The sequence below is a fragment of the Staurois parvus genome, unplaced genomic scaffold (genome assembly GCF_062004578.1).
Source record: "Staurois parvus isolate SC_StPar_1 unplaced genomic scaffold, SC_StPar_1.0 ptg000108l, whole genome shotgun sequence".
Lineage (NCBI taxonomy): Eukaryota > Metazoa > Chordata > Amphibia > Anura > Ranidae > Staurois > Staurois parvus.
In genome coordinates, this window is record NW_028317904.1 from 5,764,203 (window position 1) to 5,784,401 (window position 20,199).

General features: G+C 44.7%; 1 protein-coding gene and 1 pseudogene across 2 annotated transcripts in view; one reads left to right on the forward strand and one right to left on the reverse strand.

Annotated features, from left to right (window-relative positions):
• The window catches only part of LOC149467501 (uncharacterized), a 28,482-nt pseudogene extending 21,128 nt beyond the window's left edge, over positions 1–7,354 (reverse strand).
• Positions 1–20,199, forward strand: part of LOC149467500 (suppressor of cytokine signaling 3-like) — a 243,333-nt gene that overhangs the window by 209,482 nt on the left and 13,652 nt on the right. The gene's annotated exons all lie outside the window — the stretch shown is intronic.

Genomic DNA, 20,199 nt, shown 5'->3' on the forward strand with positions numbered 1-20,199 from the left:
TCCGGCGAATAATCAGCAAACAGTAAAAGCTTGTGACCGTCAAGTTGCAGGGAACGTGAGTTGCGAAACGAATTAAGAATGGCCACTCGATCAGCGTAGTTAAGGTATCTGGCAATAGTAGACCGTGGTGTGCGTCTATCGTTCGAGGGGGCACCCATTCGGTGTGCCCTTTCAACCGGACAATGTGTTGTGATTCCCAAGGTATACGTTTAGCGCATATGTCTGATAACTGGCCTGGGTTGTACGATTCTGGAAGGCCCACCACTCGTAGATTATTTCTGCGTGAGCGGTTTTCTAAGTCGTCCAATTTTCTAGGATGGTCTGTTGCTCGCGTTTGGCGTGTGAAGATCGCGCTTGCATAGCTTGGAGCTCATCCTCTAAGTCTGAGAGGCGATGTTCAACTTTGGTTATGCGCCTAGCGCTTTCTCCCAAATCTCTTCTAAGTTGTTCTATGCCCTGATTTACTGCTTTGTCTACAGCTTGTGTAATAGTGGGCAATATCAGAGAAGCAACAGCCTGTGCAATTTGTGTATACTGATCCGTGATCAGCATGTCTGCTCGGTAGAATATGAGGCGGCTGTGTTTCTCCCCTATCTTGTCCTGGCCTGGGATCCTGTGCTGGCTCCTGCTCTGTCTCCATATCAGCCAGCAAGGGAGTAGAGCTGGGGATGCCGTGTTGTGTGGCCGAGGCTGTGGGGCTGCTATCAGCAGCATGCTCTCCGGCGGCCATTTTGGCTGCACGGATGGGAGACCTGTCCCTCTGTGCACAGGGAGCAGGATCCTGGCCGGGTGCCGCCGGCCGCAGGTACCGCTCCATGGGTGGTCGGGAGCGGCAGAGGCAGGGGGCACTCCCGTGCCCTATAGGTATCACCTCTGGTGCGGGAAGCTGGCTTTATAAGCCGAAGTGTTCCGGAGCCGCGGGATGCCTTCCCTATCTCATGCGGCGCCGGAACCGGAAGTTTTCATCAGTATTTTTGATAGGAAATTAAAGTGAACCCCCAAACATGATATTTTTTATTTTTTTTTTAGAGCAGATACCCTAGTAAATAAAATGGTGGGTGGTGCAATTTTTTATCTCACATATTACTTAAACATTACTTAAACAGCGATTTTTCAAACGCAATTTTTTTAAAAAATATACACTTTTTTTAATTTTAATGCACAAAAACACAATATATTGGCCAATTATTTGGTATGATATAAAAGATGATGCTATGCTGAGTAAATAGATACCAAACATGACATGCTTTAAAATTACGCATGCCCTGTGCAATGGCGACAAACTGCATACATTTTTAATATCTATAGGCAACGCTTTAAAAGCCTTTACAAGCTATCGTTTTAGATTTACAGAGGAGGTCTACAGCTATAATTACTGCCCTTGATCTGACGTTCATGGCGATACCTCACATGCATGGTGCAATCGCTGCCATACTGGCACAGGGTCAACGCTCACGACCGCAGGTGTGTGCGCGTGCGCGGATGGAAAATCTCATCCGTCACTGCACACACCTACTTATGTCTATTCTGAAAGCAAGACCCTGTTGCTGTCAGAATAGACAGGTCAGTGCTGCAGTTTGACATTCCTGCAAAGAAATCAACAATGGTTAACAATAAAACATAAACTCAATAAAACAACTTTATAATTGAAATATCTCTGCAAGGAAAAGTTTGTGGTGGTATGCCCACCATTAGAAACCTCCCTGCATCCACCCACTTCTAATGGTGGGCACACATGAAATGTGCCAACAAATACAAAATATATATGCCGAAGCATAGGGGCCATCCACCCACTGGCCACCCCAGGCCCCCATGCTTTGGCATATATTCTCATCCAACAGCGCTGCCCACGCTGACTTATGTCTATTTTGAGAGCAAGTTCCTGTTGCTGTCAGAATAAACAGGTCAGTGCTGCAGCTGAAAGCATTCCTGCAAACAGAAATGGTTAACAATAAAACAGTAACAATAAAACAGTAAAAGTAGAACAATCACAAAAATGACAACAAAAAAAAAACTATAACTATTTTTGGTTTTTACATTTTTTTATTTTTTTGGGGGGGATTTGTATTTTTAATTTTTTTTTTTTAACTTTTTTTTTTCAAACTTTAAACATTTTTAAAACAGCTGGTAGGGTCTCTCCAAATGCGATAGCCAGTTTCCTGACTACCTAGCATCTTTTGAGACCCTATGTAAATGTGCCCTGATCTGTGCCGTGCTGTACCCTATACTAATAGTCAACTAGTGTATGGTAGAGGCGGAAGCAGGGCTTGACGCAGAGGCCAGGTTGGCCAGGACAGGAGGGACAACAATAGCGGCTGTCATGCCTAATTCCACGTTTGCTGCAGACACAACATCTTTTTTGGGGTCTTCTTTGGGTTGGGGTACCAGGAATGGTATCGGGAAAATGTCTCTCATGCAGACGGCTAACTGCATCTGGGATGGGGTTTGGGGCGCAGCACCTTCTGGATACAAAAGGGCCCTGTTGATCTCTAACTGGAAATTTAGGTATGATCCACTATGTCCAGTTGCTTTATAGAGAACAAAAGCGTTATATACAGCCAATTGAAATAAATAAACTGACACTTTTATGTACCAGCGTTTGGCTTTTCGGGAAACTAAGTACGGCTTCATCATCTGGTCGTTGAAGTCCACCCCTCCCATGTTAAGGTTATAATCGTGGACACAGAGGGGCTTCTCAACAACACCAGCTGCTGTGGTAATTTGGACAGTCGTATCTGCATGACTGGAAGACAGGAGGTAAACATCCCGTTTGTCCTTCCACTTCACTGCGAGCAATTCTTCATTTCTCAAGCAGGCTTTTTCCCCCTTTTTAAGATGGGTATTTACAAGCCGTTGGGGGAAGCCCCGGCGATTAGATCGCACAGTGCCACATGCGCAAATTCCCAGATTGAACAAATGTCTAAATAGTGGCACGCTTGAATAAAAATTGTCCACGTATAAGTGGTACCCCATATGGAAAAAGGATGACGCCAAGTCCCAAACTATCTTGCCACTGCTCCCCATGTAGTCTGGGCATCCGGGGGGCTCCAAGTGACTATCTTTTCCCTCGTAAATCCGAAACTTACATGTATAGCCTGTTGCCCTCTCACAGGTCTTATACATCTTGATCCCATATCTGGCACGCTTGCTGGGGAGATATTGTTTGATTAGAAGGCGGCCAGAATATTGAATGAGGGACTCATCGATGCAGATGTTTTTATGGGGAGTATACACATCTGCAAATTTTTGGTTAAAGTGATTTACGAGGGGCCGAATTTTGTGGAGCCGGTCAAATTCAGGGTCACCCCGAGGATGACTGAGTGTGTTGTCGTAGAAGTGCATAAAACGCATTATCTTCTCATATCTATGCCTGGCCATGGCAGCAGAGAACACAAGCGGGTCTGTGGACCAATACAACCGCAATTGATTTTTATTATTAATGCCCATGTTGAGGGTTAGGCCCAAAAAAACTTTAAATTCGGAAACCGTAATGGGTTTCCATGCGAATGGTCTGGCAAGGTATGAATTTGGGTTGGCGGCGATATATCGTTATAAATTGCTTTGATCCACAATCAATGCATAAAGATCTTCTGTGAAAAACAGCTAAAAAAAAATCAAGGGGAGTATTTAAATTTGCTGTTTCCACCTGAATTCCGGGTTGGGCAGTGAATGGGGGAAGTAAGTGTGCTGCAGAATTTGTGGGCTGCCAATTGGGATTTCCAAGCACATCCGGAAGCACACTAGGGGCTCTACGGGCCTGTCTGCGAATTCTTGGTGGCCGCGGGACACTACTTGTGCACGCCACCGCACCAGCTTGTACTGCACTTATGGGACTCGCCACTTCACCAAGTGATACTGCAGTGCTGGTATGTATACGACCAGGATGTACTAGGCCGCTGGTGCTCGCCAGTTCACCAAAAGGTAGTGCGGCACTAGTACTGGCACTCTGCTGCATATGAGAGTCATCATGCATTTGTACCACCTCAGCAACCTGGGAATGGGATCGGGTACACCTGATCTTAGCAGGGACCTCTTCCTCGTCGTCTGAGTTATCTGTCAGGGTGCCGCTGCTGTCTATAGGTTCGTATTCTGAGCCTGATTCTGCCAGTGAGTCTTCCCCTTTGCTCTCATTTGACATGCTCAGAATCCTATAGGCCTCTTCACTAGAGTACCTTTGCTTGGACATTTTGGCCACTAAATTTACAGGTACCTAGTGCGACTCACGGGAAAAAGAGCGCCTGGCTGTCAGGGACTGCTTGAACCGCTACAAAAAATTTACCGACAAGTGCTAACAGAGATCAGGCCTGATTATGTGAACACTGCGGTTTTGTGTGTAATATGTATCAAGTGACAGTTATCTACTGACACTGCACTTGCTGTGGGAGAAGGAGGGGGGGCGTAGGGGCTAAACGCAGGTGCTGGCAGGTGTCGGGGATGATCCCGCTAACGCTGCGTTTTTGGGGATACTATAGTAATGTGAACGCTGGTATAGCGCTGATCCGATCAAAGATATTGATCCAATCAGACACTATACTAGCAATGGAGGTTTAGCGTGCAAGTAAGCGTGTTCCTGGCAATCAAGGGGTCAAATGTGATTACTTTTGTACTAGCGGTAAACTGGCGCTATCTGGGAGGGACGCTAACACTATCGGAAGTCACCAGTGACACTAATACAGTGATCAGTAAAAATCTGTTCACCGTAATCAATGACACTGGTGACAGGGCAGTGAAGGGGTTAACTGGGGGGGGGGAGGGGGCGATCAAGCGGTTAAATGGGATTTCTGGTGCACTAGTGGGCAAACTGGCGCTATCTGGGAGGGGAGCTAACACTATCGGAAGTCACCAGTGACACTAATACAGTGATCAGTAAAAATCTGTTCACTGTAATCAATGACACTGGTGACAGGGCAGTGAAGGGGTTAACTGGGGGGGGCGATCAAGGGGTTAAATGGGATTACTAGTGTATTGGCGGGCAAACTGGCGCTATCTGGGAGGGGCGCTAACACTATTGGAAGTCGCCAACGACACTGATAAAGTGATCAGTAAAAATCTGTTCACTGATCAATGACACTGGTGACAGGGCAGTAAAGGGGTCAACTCGGGGGGGGGGGGGCGATCAAGGGGTTAGATGGGATTACTGGTGTATTATCGGGCAATCTGGAGCTATCTGGGAGGGGCGCTAACACTATCGGAAGTCGCCAGTGACACTGATACAGTGATCAGTAAAAATTGGTTCACTGATCAGTGACACTGGTGACAGGGCAGTGAAGGGGTTAACTGGGGGGGGGGGCGATCAAGGGGTTAAACGGGATTACTGGTGTACTGGCAGGCAAATTGGCGCTATCTGGGAGGGGCGCTAACACTATCGGAAGTCGCCAGCGACACTGATACAGTGATCAGTAAAAATCGCTTCACTGATCAGTGACACTGGTGACAGGGCAGTGAAGGGGTTAACTGGGGGGGGCGATCAGGGGGTTAAATGTGACCTAGGTGTGTTCTAACTGTTAGTGTAGTGCTTTGTACTCACGTTTTCTGTGTCTTCTTCTCTGTCTGGAATGGAATGTGTCCAGGCAGAGAAGAATGACATCATATCCTGTCCTGTGTAAATGTCAACACAGGACAGGATAGGACAGGGACCGATCATCTGATTTCAGCCAGACATCACTGGCTGAAATCTAATGATTGATCCCTCCGGGATCGAATGGTGTCACCCTCGGGTCGGCGTGAGCGCGCGCGCGCCCCCTGCCCGCAAAAACGCCGGGAGCGTGGAGCACGTTTTAAAACGTGCTTTTGCGCCCCAGTTCCACCCTGCACACGTATATATACAGTGGCAGGGCGGCAAGCGGTTAAAGAAGATATATTACTGATACAACTTGAAAGGGAACTTTCATTTCTCTGACTGCAGGAATGTCAGTTACCATACACAGTGTTTGTGGGGCTATTTCTACTATCATTTCATAAGACATAGGTAGAATGGTCCATTTACATACATTTACAGTGTTCTGCAACAAACATGGCTCATATACAGAAGACTGTAACTTACAAATTTTTCCCTCAAGAGTATTATCACAAAATGAGACTTCATGAGTTTTGTTATTATTGTCTACATGGGTGCCATAAAACTCTGGACTCCAATAATGCTGAGCTCCAGGTGCACCAATAATCAAAGGCATTACAACAAATTTACACATTGTAGTGGTTTTAGTAACATTATACATTAATATCGTTCCAAAACAAGTAGTGTCGTTGCAGATCATTTTCTGAGCTTCTAAATGTATCCACATATTTACTGGGATACTTTTGTTAAATGCGATCCTCCACACTAATTCATTTCCCGTCATTAACATAGCCTGCATAATAATTTTCTGTTGTTGCTCATATATGGTCTGCAACGTACATACCATCCAATTAATAAACTTTGTAATGTTAGTATCAAAATCTGTTAAAAAATCATTTGAAGCATCTACTAAATGGAGCATCACATCATCTATTCCGGCAGCTATACTAGCTGGACGGAATATAGTAGGCATACATTTAGCTTGCATAGTTAGAGCATCATTAATCTTGCTCCCAGCATTAGACATTCTATTTGCTAGTGTCTCAATATCAAACCCATTTAAGGTTCCTGTTAGGGAGCCGTAACCCACAAGCAATGTATCATACCATGCTCTCTTTTTTCGTTTCATACAGCTTTTTACAGTACTTGGGAATGTTATTTGAGCATGTATCACAGTTTTCTGTGCATGTTGACCCACTTTTTCACATGTAGAAGGCAATCTTTTAATATGTCCGGGGTCGATATGAGTAGTGTTTGAATTTACAAAGATTAAGTACTGACCCCACCATGATCTTCCTTGGATTTCACTGGCGTTGGTACAAGTCATAATGATTGTCTCATTAAGAGCAAACTGAAAGTCAGTACTTGGTTTAGTCTTAGCGGTACAGTTTTTTGTTACGGACCTCCTATTTGCAGCTGACAAATAAATGAAGCTTGCTTCCTGTTGGCAACAGCAAATGCTAACTTCAGAGATTACATTTATCACACCTTCATTTCCATGAACTGCATATGTTGGCTTGTAACCCTCTATCGGAGCTCCTGTCCATACAGTACCATTGAAGGTTATATTTAGAATGGGGCAGGGCTGATTAGCTGGGCATATAAAATCATCTTGAGTTGTATTCGTACGCCAACCCCAGCTCATTCTGACATTGCCGGTATCTGTTACTTTAACTCCCGACGTCCACGCTCCGACCTCTAATTCGACCAGCCACACGATACCAAGGATTCCAAGACTGAAGGTAAGTACATCGTTGCTCTGTGAAAGACAATACAGTGAATCATTCCCGCAAATAATATTTTTCTTGTAGGACATATTCCCACTTTTCTCTGCCTGGTTTCATGATCAGTAGGGTGCAGTCCTTACCTACAGCTATTACATCTGCAGGTTCCGGGGGACCAGATGTCCCCTGTACCCAAATTATAGCCCCCACATTAACTGTGTTAGTAGAGCCAAAGCCTTGGTCTCCTCTAACCGTTAACTTTGTGGGAGTTTCGCCTTCTTTGATGTTAGCGATATACAAAGGAATCAAAAGCAATTGAGCCACCCGGTCCTGGGCTGGCAAGATCATGGACTCCATACCAACAATATATTATTTTATAGGAACTATCAGTACAGGGTATTTTTGTAGAGGTAAATTCCCAATTTTTAAGGTCACTTTAGTTTGTACACCTTCAGTCACCTTCCTTCCTGACAGCACTTTTTTCTTATACAGTATATGTATTGAGCTGTATTGTTGCTGTATTGTCTCCCGTTATATTGTAAAGCGCTGAGCAAACTGTTGGCGCTATATAAATCCTGTATAATAATAATATAATTTCCACAATACTTGTGTATCTTTCCCATCAATGTGTTCTTTAGGAACTCGGCTTTAAATAAAGCCTGGAACATATCTTTCCAAGACATGCGATTTATCCACATTCCCCTTCAGAGGGGAAGGTGAGTTATTGCTCTCTCTCTTATCTCCAGAGGAGGAAGATTTAACCCATTCTCCCATATCCTGCAATTCATTCATCTTATCCACTATCTCATCCCATCTACTGTTATTTAATGATATTAACAATGTCATGATTACAGGTTTATACCTTGGCGGGGCATTCCTAATTATCCTATTTCGGGCAGCTAAGGTCATGGAAGTATCCAGATATCTATTTATTTCATCCATAACCAATGTTACCTTCATAGCACCTTCCTTACACCTCCTGTTTCTATTTTCTTTCTCCTAGTAACTGGTTCAGGGTCCAGGCAACCGGGTCCTCCCAGACAGTCATCCCAATCATCATCTGATGAGGAATCCCATACATCAGCATCCCATTTACCCTGGTGAACATTTTGATAATGTTCTAAGTTATCTTTCAACAATTTTTGCCCACATTGCAGAAGAACAATTTTACCTTCTTGTTCTATGTCTTCTGCTCTAGTTGATGGTAATCCTTCTTTACCTGATGTAATTTCTTATGAATCATCCTGTATGCAGTTAGCAAAATCCAACTGCGTCTGCCTAAAGCTACTACATCACCTGCCTTGGCAGGGATCCCCATGAGTACATTTACAACATCAAGGGGTTCGACACCTTTTAAACCTAAAGCTACTGCATCACCTGCCTTGGCAGGGATCCCCTCGAGTACATTTACAGCATCAAGGGGTTCGATACCTTTAAACCTACTATCCCACGATTCTGCCAACCCTGCACCTGACAATTCCTGTGCTAAAATATAAGTAGCCTCGGTCCAGCTGGGGATCTCCACCTTATCAATCTTATGCTTCATTTTTCGCTTAAACATATCTGGTTCTTTTCTAAAATGCCAGGTAGCTAAATCTCCGAAACTTGTTGGCAAAATGCCAAATGTCAATATTTTGCACAGAGGCCCCCTGGTACCTAGGGGTCAACGTGCAAAAATCAGTTCTTCAAAATAAACTTCCTATTAGGAGATATTTCTACTTGGCATCCTGCCGACTACGCCAATTTATGTTTTGCCTCAAAACAAAGTGTTTTTAACACTACTACAATCGCTCACTAATACACAGATTAGGCTTAATAAGTATTAAAGCAAAACATGATTTATTGAGTAAGTTCTGTTAGTATAATAACATAAGAATTGTCAGAATTGCAAATCATATTTAGATTGTATTATAGCAAGAATAAAGCATCAATACATCACCGGATATTGTAGCATCACCCGTTGCCCAAGGACTGGGGGACTCCAACAATCAGCAAGGGGAAATCCGGGAGATCACCGCAAGGCACTTCTGCCGCATCTTCAATGAGTCCCAAATTCCCCTAGAATCCCCCTTCTTTTATATACATAATTTGGAATGTCCTTATCTACTGCCATGCGCAGTATCTCCTGGTTATATAACATCATGTATGATTCTGCGTAGTAGTTAGAGTTAACGCATAATCGGCTCGTGCTGTCGTGCGTTGTTACATATTTTGATAGAATGCACATCTGGTGAATATCAGCCATATCTCTTGTTTCAACTGGTTTTAACTGGTTTTATCCAGTTTAATGTACACTTCCAACATGTTGTTTTGAACTCCAGTTACCTATCTAATGGTTATAATCGTTAGCATTATGACAGTTGAATGTCAATCACTCCTCATCCATGCATCCTATACACTCATGTCACATATGTATCACAGGAACCGACGCAAATCCCAAGCCTTTAAAAACACATGCGAGCTGTATTTCGCATTGCAAGCAAGGACCTTCTTACGGTTAAAGTGGGGTTCATCATCTCTCTTCTGTCTGAACAAAAGAACTCCGCACTCAACTCCATGATCACATTTTTTGAAGCCATGGCGGCTCTCTATGATGATCCCCAGAGGACCTCCACTGCGGAGTCCACCCTCCATGCTTTACAACAAGGCCGACGGCCTGTGGAGGACTACATTGTGGAATTCCGCAAATGGTCAGCCAACACCGGGTGGAATGATGCAGCACTGAAATACCAGTTCCATCTGGGCCTGTCCGAATCTCTTAAGGACGAACTATCTAGGGTTGAAACTCCCTCTTCCCTGGAAGATATGATCCAGCTCGCTACCCAATTAGATTGACGGCTACGGGAAAGACGTTCTGAACATACCCAGTCCTTTCGCCCTACTTGGGTTCTGCCAAAGTTTGCAAGACCATTGGCTCCTGTCCCTGTGCCTCCGCCCATTGGCACCTCGGAAGTAGAACCCATGCAAATCAGCCTTCTCCGACCCGCTTTAACTCCAGAGGAAAGAGCACGCAGATGGCAAGGCAACCTATGTCTTCACTGCGGGGCCATGGGCCATTTCTTATGCAACTGCCCTTTGCGACCAAGTAAGTCCAGCCAACTTCATCCCTCGTATCTCCAGTTGTCCAGAACCCTATCCACCCATGTTATTCTACCCATGTCATTACAGGTGGCTGGAAGGGAAGTCAAGTTGCGGGCAATTGTTGATTCAGTGGCCTGTAGCTGCTTCTTGGACATCAACCTTGCTAAGAACCTAGAAATTCCGCTGGTTCCTAAGAAACAAAGGCTGGATGTATTACTGGCAGACGGCACCACCCCTAGTTCAGGATTGGTTACCCAGGAAACCATTCCCATCCTAGTGATAACAGATTCCGGCCACCAGGAATTCATCCGCTTCGATGTCCTTAGATCGCCTATGTTCCCAGCCATCCTAGGAATACCTTGGTTGCAAGCCCACAACCCACAAAATCGACTGGCCCAGGAAAGAAATTACCTTCCCATCGAGTTACTGCCTTCAACACTGCAGCAGTTTCACACCCTCCAATGTCCCTGTGTGCCTCTCAGTTCGCCCTACTTCAGATGCCAGTCAATCCGTTCCCTCTGCCTGCTACAGTTTCCTGGACGTGTTCGATAAGAAAAAGGCCAACACTTTGCCTTCTCATCGATCCTACGACTGCCCTATTGAATTGCTTGCAGGGGCAGAAATACCATTTGGATGAATTTTCCCATTGTCCGAACTGGAGCTGGAAGCCCTCCGGCAATATATGGGCAAGAACCTTGCCTAAGGATTCATCCGCCCTTCTTCCTCCCCTGCCGATGCAAGTGTTTTCTTTGTTGAGAAGAAGGATCAATCTCTCCGACACTGCATTGATTATAGAGAGCTCAACAAGATCACCATTAAGAATCGGTACCCACTCCCTCTCGTTCCTGAGTTATTTCAGAGGTTATTTCAGAGGTTCCAGACAGCCCAAGTGTTCACTAAACTAGATTTACGAGGGGCCTACAATTTAGTTCGCATTAGGAAAGGCGATGAGTGGAAAACCGCCTTTAGAACACGCTTTGGGCACTTCGAGTACCTGGTGATGCCGTTTATATTATCCAACGCCCCTGTGACATTCCAACACTTCATAAACAACATCTTCAGGGAATACCTCGATCTCTTCTTAATCGTCTACCTAGACGACATCTTAATTTTCTCGAACTCTCTGGAAATCCACCAAGACCATGTTAAGAAGGTACTGACTACGCTGAGCTCGCATGGCCTGTACGCTAAGGTGGAGAAGTGCGAATTTGAGAAACAGTCTATCCAGTTCCTGGGGCTAGTCATCTCCACTGAAAGAATCTCCATGGATCCTCAGAAAATCTCTGCCATCTTGGAGTGGCCTGCACCTACTGACAAGAAACGGGTCCAAAGATTTGTGGGTTTTTCCAACTTCTATCGGAAGTTTATCCAAGGCTTTTCAACCATTATTGCCATGATTACTCAACTCACCCGCCAGCATGCATGGTTTTTCTGGAGCCCGGAAGCACAAATAGCCTTCAAGCAACTAAAGAAGCAATTTACATCGGCTCCTGTGTTACAACACCCAGAACCAACACTTCCCTTCATCCTGGAGGTGGACGCATCGGAGGTGGCTACAGGAGCCGTGATCTCGCAACGCCAAGGTCCAAAAGCCCTGCTCCATCCAGTAGCCTTTTGTTCCAGGAAACTAAGCCAAGCGGAAAAGCACTATGACGTAGGCGATAGGGAACTTCTGGTGATCAAAACAGCCTTCGAAGTATGGAGGTACCTTTTGGAAGGAGCTAGTCACCCGATTATGATCTTCACAGATCATAAGAATCTAGAATATTTAAGATCCGCCAAATGCCTAAGACCCCGGCAAGCTAGATGGGCCTTATACTTCTCCAGATTCAATTTTCATATACCACCCAGGAACCAAGAATGGGAAGGCAGACGCTCTATCCCGTATGTTCCCAGATTCAGTTGAACCTTGGCCCCCAACACCATCCTGTCTGCCCACGCTACACCGAACCCAAACCAGAGTCGTTAAGGAGGCAGAATGGCTTTCTGTGGCACCAGGATAAGATCTTTGTACCCCAGGAGGTAAGATCCCAGGTTTTCAGAACATTCCACGACCATCAACTTGCTGGGCACTTCGGGGCCCGTAAAACTATGGAACTAATCCAACGGTCCTTGTGGTGGCCCAACTTAAGTCAGGACTGCGTAAAATCCTGCACAGTGTGCCTATGCATCAAGGGAGACAAAACCAAGGCATGGGTGCTACTGAGACCCCTGCCCATTCTTAATCGCCCCTGGGAAATGATTGCAATGGACTTCATTGTGGACTTGCCGCCCTCTGAGGTTTACTCTGAGGTTTACTACCATCCTACTGATGATAGATCGGCTATCCAAAATGGCCCAATTCCTGCCAATGATAGGTACCTCGTCTGCGCCTGAGACAGCACATGCCATTACCAAGGAGATTATGAGGCTACATTGACTACCCAGCAATATTGTTTCTGACCGAGGGGTGCAATTTACCTCCAGGTTCTGGAGAGCCCTGTGCAAAACCCTGAAAGTGGAACTCTGCTTACCACCCTTAAAGTAATGGCCAAACAGAGTGGACAAACCAAACTTTAGAGCAATATCTACAATGTTTCTCCACCATTTCCCATGATGACTGGACGTCCCTACTCCCATTGGCAGAATTTGCCTACAACAATTCTATCCATTCTGCTACGAATCAGTCACCATTGTGAGCTATTTATGGATTCACCCTTCCTGCCTTCCGGATACCATACTCGAAGCCTCAGTACCCGCAGTACAGGACAGACTTATCAGGATTCAGGACAACTATCGAGCTCTCCAAGAGTCCATACAACAATCGCAAACAGACTATAAAAAGTACTATGACAAGAATTGAAGGGGAAATCCTGCTCTAAAGGTCGGAGACGAGGTTTGGTTGTCAACAGCCAACTTATAACTTCCTTGCCCATCACGAAAATTGGGTCCAAGATACATTGGCCCCTTCCAAATCAAACGAGAAATCAACCCAGTATCATATGAACTATCCCTTCCCGAATCATGCAGAATTCATCCAGTCTTCCATGTTTACCTGCCTAAGCCAGCTGTTCATGACCCATTTCCAGGAAGAATGGAACCACCTCCACCGTCAATAATAGTTGGGGAGGAGGCAGAATACGAGGTAGAATCAATCCTGGACTGCAGGAAACGGGGAAGACAAATCCAATTCCTGGTTAAATGGAAGGGGTATCCACCTGAAGAAAGCTCTTGGGAACCAAAGGACAACGTATATGCCCTCAGACTTCTCCAAGAGTTCTATTCCAAATACCCAGACAAAGCGACCCAAGTAGGCATCCGGAGGCTGCCCTTTAGGGGGGGGGCATTGTCAGGGCTCTGTCCTCGACAGAGGTGTTAGGAGACCTGGCACCCCTGCCAGTACCTTGCATGGCCGCAGAAGTTCACATCCGCTCAAATTTGGCGCCAAACGGCCTTTATAAGGAAGCCCTGCATTACTCTCAGGTGCTGGGTGATCTCTGGCTCCCTACTACCTTCATTCCCTTGCTATCCTGACTTGTGATTTCTTGTTAACAACTCAGCTTGCTCCTGGACCTGTCTGCTCTGTTTAACCCCGGCTTGTCTAACGGATCTTCTCTTCTGCTCTCTGTGTATGACCTCGGCTATCCCTTTTGACTACGTCTGCTCCTATCCCCACCTGGCACCGACCTTGGCTTGAACTGGTTATCCTGGGATCCTCTGTTCTCTGGAAGTCCTGCATACCTCGCACAGGTGCTCCCTGCCTGCAGACCCCATCTCAGCACATCAGCCGTGCTCCTGGGTGGACCACAAAACAAGAACTCCCACAGGCGACCTGTGCTACTCTGGGCCTGACTCCTGCTGTCCCACCTTCTGGGAAGTCTGTAATTTAGCCGCCAGGAAAGCCCTCTGTAATGGACCGCCTAGCGGCACCACTAGCACTCCACTGGTCAGGTGTGCCCAGAGCGCGGAATCTAAGCCCCAGGGTACTTGTTCACCAAAGCCCCTGATGGTGGGGATGGAGTTGGACTACCCCGAGACCAGGTCGCGACTACTGAGCACACCCGTCAGTGGTAGGGGTGTTCGCCAGGGGCTCCAACAGGGGAGAGCCTGATATGAGGAGGTCGGGTGACCCCGATGGGATGGATGGATGGCTGAGCAAGTGCGAAGTCAGACAGGCCGAGTCGGTAACAGAGAGGACGGTATGCTACAAGGCAGCGGGCAGAGAATCGTCGGGTCACACGCCAGGTCAGCAACAGCAGGTCAGATCTAATGAGGGGCATTCAGAAGAGAGGTCAGGCAAAGCAAGGGTCTGGGCAGGAGAAATCAGCAGGTCAAGAACAATCCGGGTCAACAACTTACTAGGTACAGGTTCGCAGGATACAGGATGCAGGTAAGACCAGAAGGCACTGAATGACAGCTCAGGGCCATTTAAATATGGTGCCCATTGGTGCCCAGCGGGCGGCCGCGGCTTCTACTGCGCATGCGCGAACTCGAACGCCGCGGCCGGCCCGGACCTAGTGCCCGTGTCCCTGCACAGGGCGGCGCACTGCGCCTGCGCCGGGACCATCGCTGCGGGGATCGCGGAGATCCCCGACACCCTCTCTCCATTGGCCTCTGTCACCAGGTACGTGAGAATTATGGAGCACATAAGAACCAAAATAGAGTAAGATTAAGTGTCTTGATTTGCCCATTGTGCCCAAGTAATCAAAGCGTTACGGAAGGACTGGAGTTTACCACATCTAATAGCTAGTATTTTTTCATAGATATAATTTTGTTTTAAATATTTAAAGAGTTTCGGAGGAGTTGAGAGGCGATGTTTCCATTGTCTAGTGATGGTGGTTTTGGCTGCTAATAAGAAATGAATGACAACCATGCTGAAAGGAAGGGACAATACATTCCAAAGTTTAAAATCACCAAAACTGGTTGGGGAGGAGTCAGAATGTCTGTATCCTCAGAAATTATTTGAAATATTTTGCTCCAGAAGCTTTGGATGTTTTCACAGTGCCATAGTATGTGCATCAAAGTGCCTATTAAATTAAATACCACTGTTGGGGAGCTTTTTGGAGTTAGTTCCCAGGGTTCTATGCAACTAGTAGATCTGTAAACATTATCAAAAGCGGCCAGCCATTGTGAGTCTGAAAGTTAGGCAGAGTTCTATTTCCTATTGGGTAATTGCAGTATTTTTAGTGAAGCCTGTTTTGTTGTGAAGAATGTTATAGAGTACTGAGATTATCCTTTGGTTTTTCATAGGGGAAGTATAGTACTAGTATAATAGTGCCAAGTTTCAGTGGGAATAGAGACTTGTTGGGCGGGTATCGTATGTAAAAATGTGCAATATGGGTAAAGGTAAAGTATTCAATAGTAGGTAAGCCAAATTCAATAACAATGTCTCGAAAACTTTTGAGCATGTGCTCTTGATATAAATATTTTTTTTTGTTTACAAACGGTTTTATTTTGCAAAGGTAAACTGTAAAACAACGGTACATTTTCAAATGATTCTCACAGCAAAAACAAGGCGCTTTTGAAAGATACAATGCAGAAAAGTATATTAACATAAAAAAAAAGAGGAAATAGAAAAGTATAGATTGCAAGTACATGAAATATGTAGACAATAAAGTAGGCTGAATGATACAACTGTCAACAGTATATGCCAGTCAACCCACAATTGGAATGTTGTTAATCATGCAATAAATGTCTACAATCCCTCCATGATTCCCATTTTTTATCAAATAAGTGCATCCCATCCAGTAAAGTATAATGAATTCGTTCCATGAGCATCACGGCATCAACCCTGTGTAAAACAGAGGCCAAGGGTACAGTATTGGACTTCCAGTGTAAGGCAATAGCCCACAAGGTGGCAACACAAATAGTATGTATCAGTCTCATAGTGGCAACAGGGATCCCCGGGACATGAGCCCCCAATAGGCAGGCCTGCATGGATAATCGTACCGGGGTACCCGCCAGTGAGGCAGCAACCTCAGATATCTTACGCCAAATCCAAGATATGGTCGGGCAATCCCAGAATATATGAACCATAGTACCTGTGAGACCACAGCCCCAAAAACATAAAGGGGACACCTGAGGAAACAATACATGTAGTCTTGATGGGGTATAATACCATCTGGTTAAAACCTTAAGGGCTGTTTCACGGACAGAAAGAGATCTAGAACACTTACATAGGTTATCCACCATGGAATCCCAATCCTCATCTGAAAAAATGATACCACCATCCTCCTCCCATCTTCGTCTATACAAAGGGGGTGTAGGAGAAAAACAGATCAAACATTGGTGGTAAAGATCAGAAATAAGACCCCTGCCCCTAGGGGAGTCACGGCTGACACGTTCAAAAAGTGAACTCGGAGAAGAAGGTATAAGGCCAAAATGTGAATTAAAAAAATGTCTAATCTGTCGGTAACGATGGTACTCACGAAGAGGAACATCAAAAAGTACACGCACCATATCAAAGGTGATATAAAAACCTCCTCTGAAAATCAGATAATTTAATAAAAGATCGGTCATACCACCAACGAAACGCTTGAGATGAAGAAAAAGCTGCAACAAAAGTAGGATCACCAAAAAACGAAACACCCGGGGAAATAGAAGAGACCAGATTCAATTTAAATTTGTATTTGGACCAAAGTGTCAGTGAGTGGGTCACTATGGAGTTATAAAAAGTGAGCGATCGAGGAGAGATTTTAGACCACAGTATACCCGGTAAGTAAAATGGGTGTATAGATTGAGATTCAAACTTGATCCAGGGGGTCTGAGAGTTAACTGTTGCCCATTGTGATAGTTGCGCAAAATGAGCTGAGATATAATATATCCAAAAATTGGGAAGACCAAGACCTCCTGTCCGCTGTGAACGGTACAAAATGGACAAGGTAAAACGTGGACGTTTGTTACCCCAGATAAAGTTATTAATAGTCTGCTGAAAGTGATCCAAAAACGTCTTCGAGACCGAAACTGGAAGTGCTCTAAAAAGATAAAGTAGTTTAGGCAAAATATTCATTTTAACAGCCGTGACTCTGCCCAGAAAGGAAATATGGTAACCATGCCAGATCTTCAATAGAGTTGAGAGACGTGATACACACGGCGGATAATTAGCGGCAAACATATCTGAGTATCCAGAAGTGAGATTAATACCCAAATAGGAAATCCGATCTGTGACCCAACGGAATGGAAACGAACCACGGAGAGATGCACTTAGGGAATCGGGAACATTAACAGGCATAATCACCGATTTGGTAAAATTAACAGTGAGACCTGATGCTATAGCAAAATCTTTCAATACGGCACATAAATTGGGTAATGAAGTTAACGGATTGGTAAGGAAAAGCATTACATCATCAGCATACATACATATTTTGAAATGTGAAACTAATTAGGGGTAGCCAGAGATATCTGGATGTGATCTAATTGCTATTGCCAAAGGTTCCAACACCAGCACAAACAAAAGGGATGATAGAGGACAGCCTTGACGGGTACCTCTACCCAATGAGAAAAAATCAGAGTTACAGCCAGGAAGCCTTATTCTCGTTTTAGGAGAGTTATATAGTGCATGTATACCGGCCAAAAATCCATCGCAGAAGACCATCTTCTGTAGCAAGGAAAAAAAATAGGGCTAAAGAACGCTGTCAAAGGCCTTGTTTATGTCCAGACTCATCAACAGAACTTCTTTAGAATGCAAATTGGCATCTTGAATAACATTTAGGGTGAGGCGAATGTTGTCAGTAATAAATCTGGAATAAAACCCGATTGGTCCGGAGAGACCAAAGAGGAGATAATAGGGGCCAACCTGTCTGCCAAAATACGGCTAAATATTTTCAGATTATTCATTACTGAAATTGGTCTATAGTTTTGTGGTAAATGGTGGTCTTTTTGTGGTTTGGGTATTAAAGACATATTAGCCAATAGCATCTCCTCAGGGAATTTACCCCCCTGCAGAACATCATTAAATAAAGTTATCAAATAGGGAGCTAACGTAGAGGTAAAATGTTTATAATAACTAGCGGTGAATCCGTCAGGACCCGGTGCAGTAGAACGTTTTAGTGGGCTAATCGCACGGATTATTTCCTCCAAAGTACAGGGGGCATTAAGAGAGGCTGATTGAGAGGGTGTAAGAGCAGGGAGGGGTATAGAATCCAGCCATGAGTCGGATGGTGGAACAGAATTCGACCGTGGAGAAGCTAGTAGGTTAGAGTAACAGTTTTCAAAAATACCCATAACTTCTTGAGGGAGAGATGAAATAGCGCCCGAGTTAGTGCGCAGAGAATGGTTCAATTTCCTTGCAAACATAGTGGATGCCGAATTGCTATGCAGCAAGAACGAGGCCTTCGACCAGCGGAGAGCTTTTTCAGTCTTCTGAGAAAGCAGAGTATTCAATTCTAAACGCTTTTGAGATATTAACTGTTTATTAAGAAGTGATGGATTACCAATGTGGGTTCTATAATGTGCTTCTAATTCCCGGGTAAGCTGTAGAATTTGCTGCCATCGTTTTCTATTTCTGGATGATGCCATAGAGATAAGGCGGCCACGTATGACCGCCTTATGAGCTACCCATAGTGTGGCTGGAGATATATCAGGAGTAGAGTTAGACTGAAAATATTCCTGAATGGAGGTAACCACTTCTTGGCGAGAATTAATATCAGTAAGCATGGAGTCATTAAGTCTCCAAGAGTAGGGGGTAGGTGCCAAGCCTATAAACGTGATAGATAGGGCCATAATATTGTGATCCGACCAGGGGCTCAAGTGAATACAAGATTTCCTAGAATTAGCTAGCAAAATGGGGGTACAATAAATATAGTACATCTAACATAAGAATCATGTGGGTGAGAATAAAACAAATAATCCCTGGCTCCCGCATTGTGCGCCCTCCGAGGAGGAACTTCGGTCCAAAAGAGGGTTTGCTACCAGGTTAAAATCACCACCCACCAATAGATGGGGGACAAAAACCTATCCAGAACACCAAAAAATTTTGAAAAAAAGAGGCTTGTGCTGAATCCGGTGCATAGATATTAGCAATCGTAAGTTCACAACCCAAAAGGATGCCTTTAAGAATAATAAACCTACTGTCTGGATCACGATACACATGTTGAACCTCAAAGGGGAATGAATTATGTAGAAAAATGGCTACTCCTCTACTTTTAGAGGAATGTAAGGTATAATACCCCTGCTTATAGGATTTATGAAAATATGTCGGGTGTTTTGTGGGTGCAAAATGTGTTTCCTGTTGTAAAATAATTTTAGCCCCTAGTCGCCTATATTGAAGAAAGGCTGTTTTGCGCTTATTTGGTGAATTGCAACCCTGGACATTATGCTAAATACATTGAATTACCATAATATACAGAATGTATAACTATCAGCATAAAAATACACATTGAAAAGACATCTCCTAGAGTTATTTGGCGAGATATAAGAATCTGTAAATCCACATCAGATATAGTTATAGTCGGTAGTACCGATCTAGGGGACATCCAGACCCCAATGTGGGGGTCGTGACATCCACAGACCGGCACAAAACCAATATCATGTACTAAAGCTTTGAGAAAAAAAAAGACAAAAAGCAATAGAAGTAAAGTATTCAGAATTCCTACAATTAAGAGGATAACTAATAAATTTGGATCAGGTGGGCAATTTGCCATACCTGAAAAAACAGGAAAATCAAACAACAAAGGGCCAAATGGGCCCAAACCCTGTCACCAAAAAACACGGAAAACGGAGCCGCCACCCCACAATCGGGCGGTGACACCTCTGGTCATGTCAGGCAGCAGGGTGGGGTAACGCGTCCAAAAGTTTTAAAACCATGAACTTACGGGTGGTACTCAGAAGGTCCAAAGACTCTTGTTAGACTTTAACACG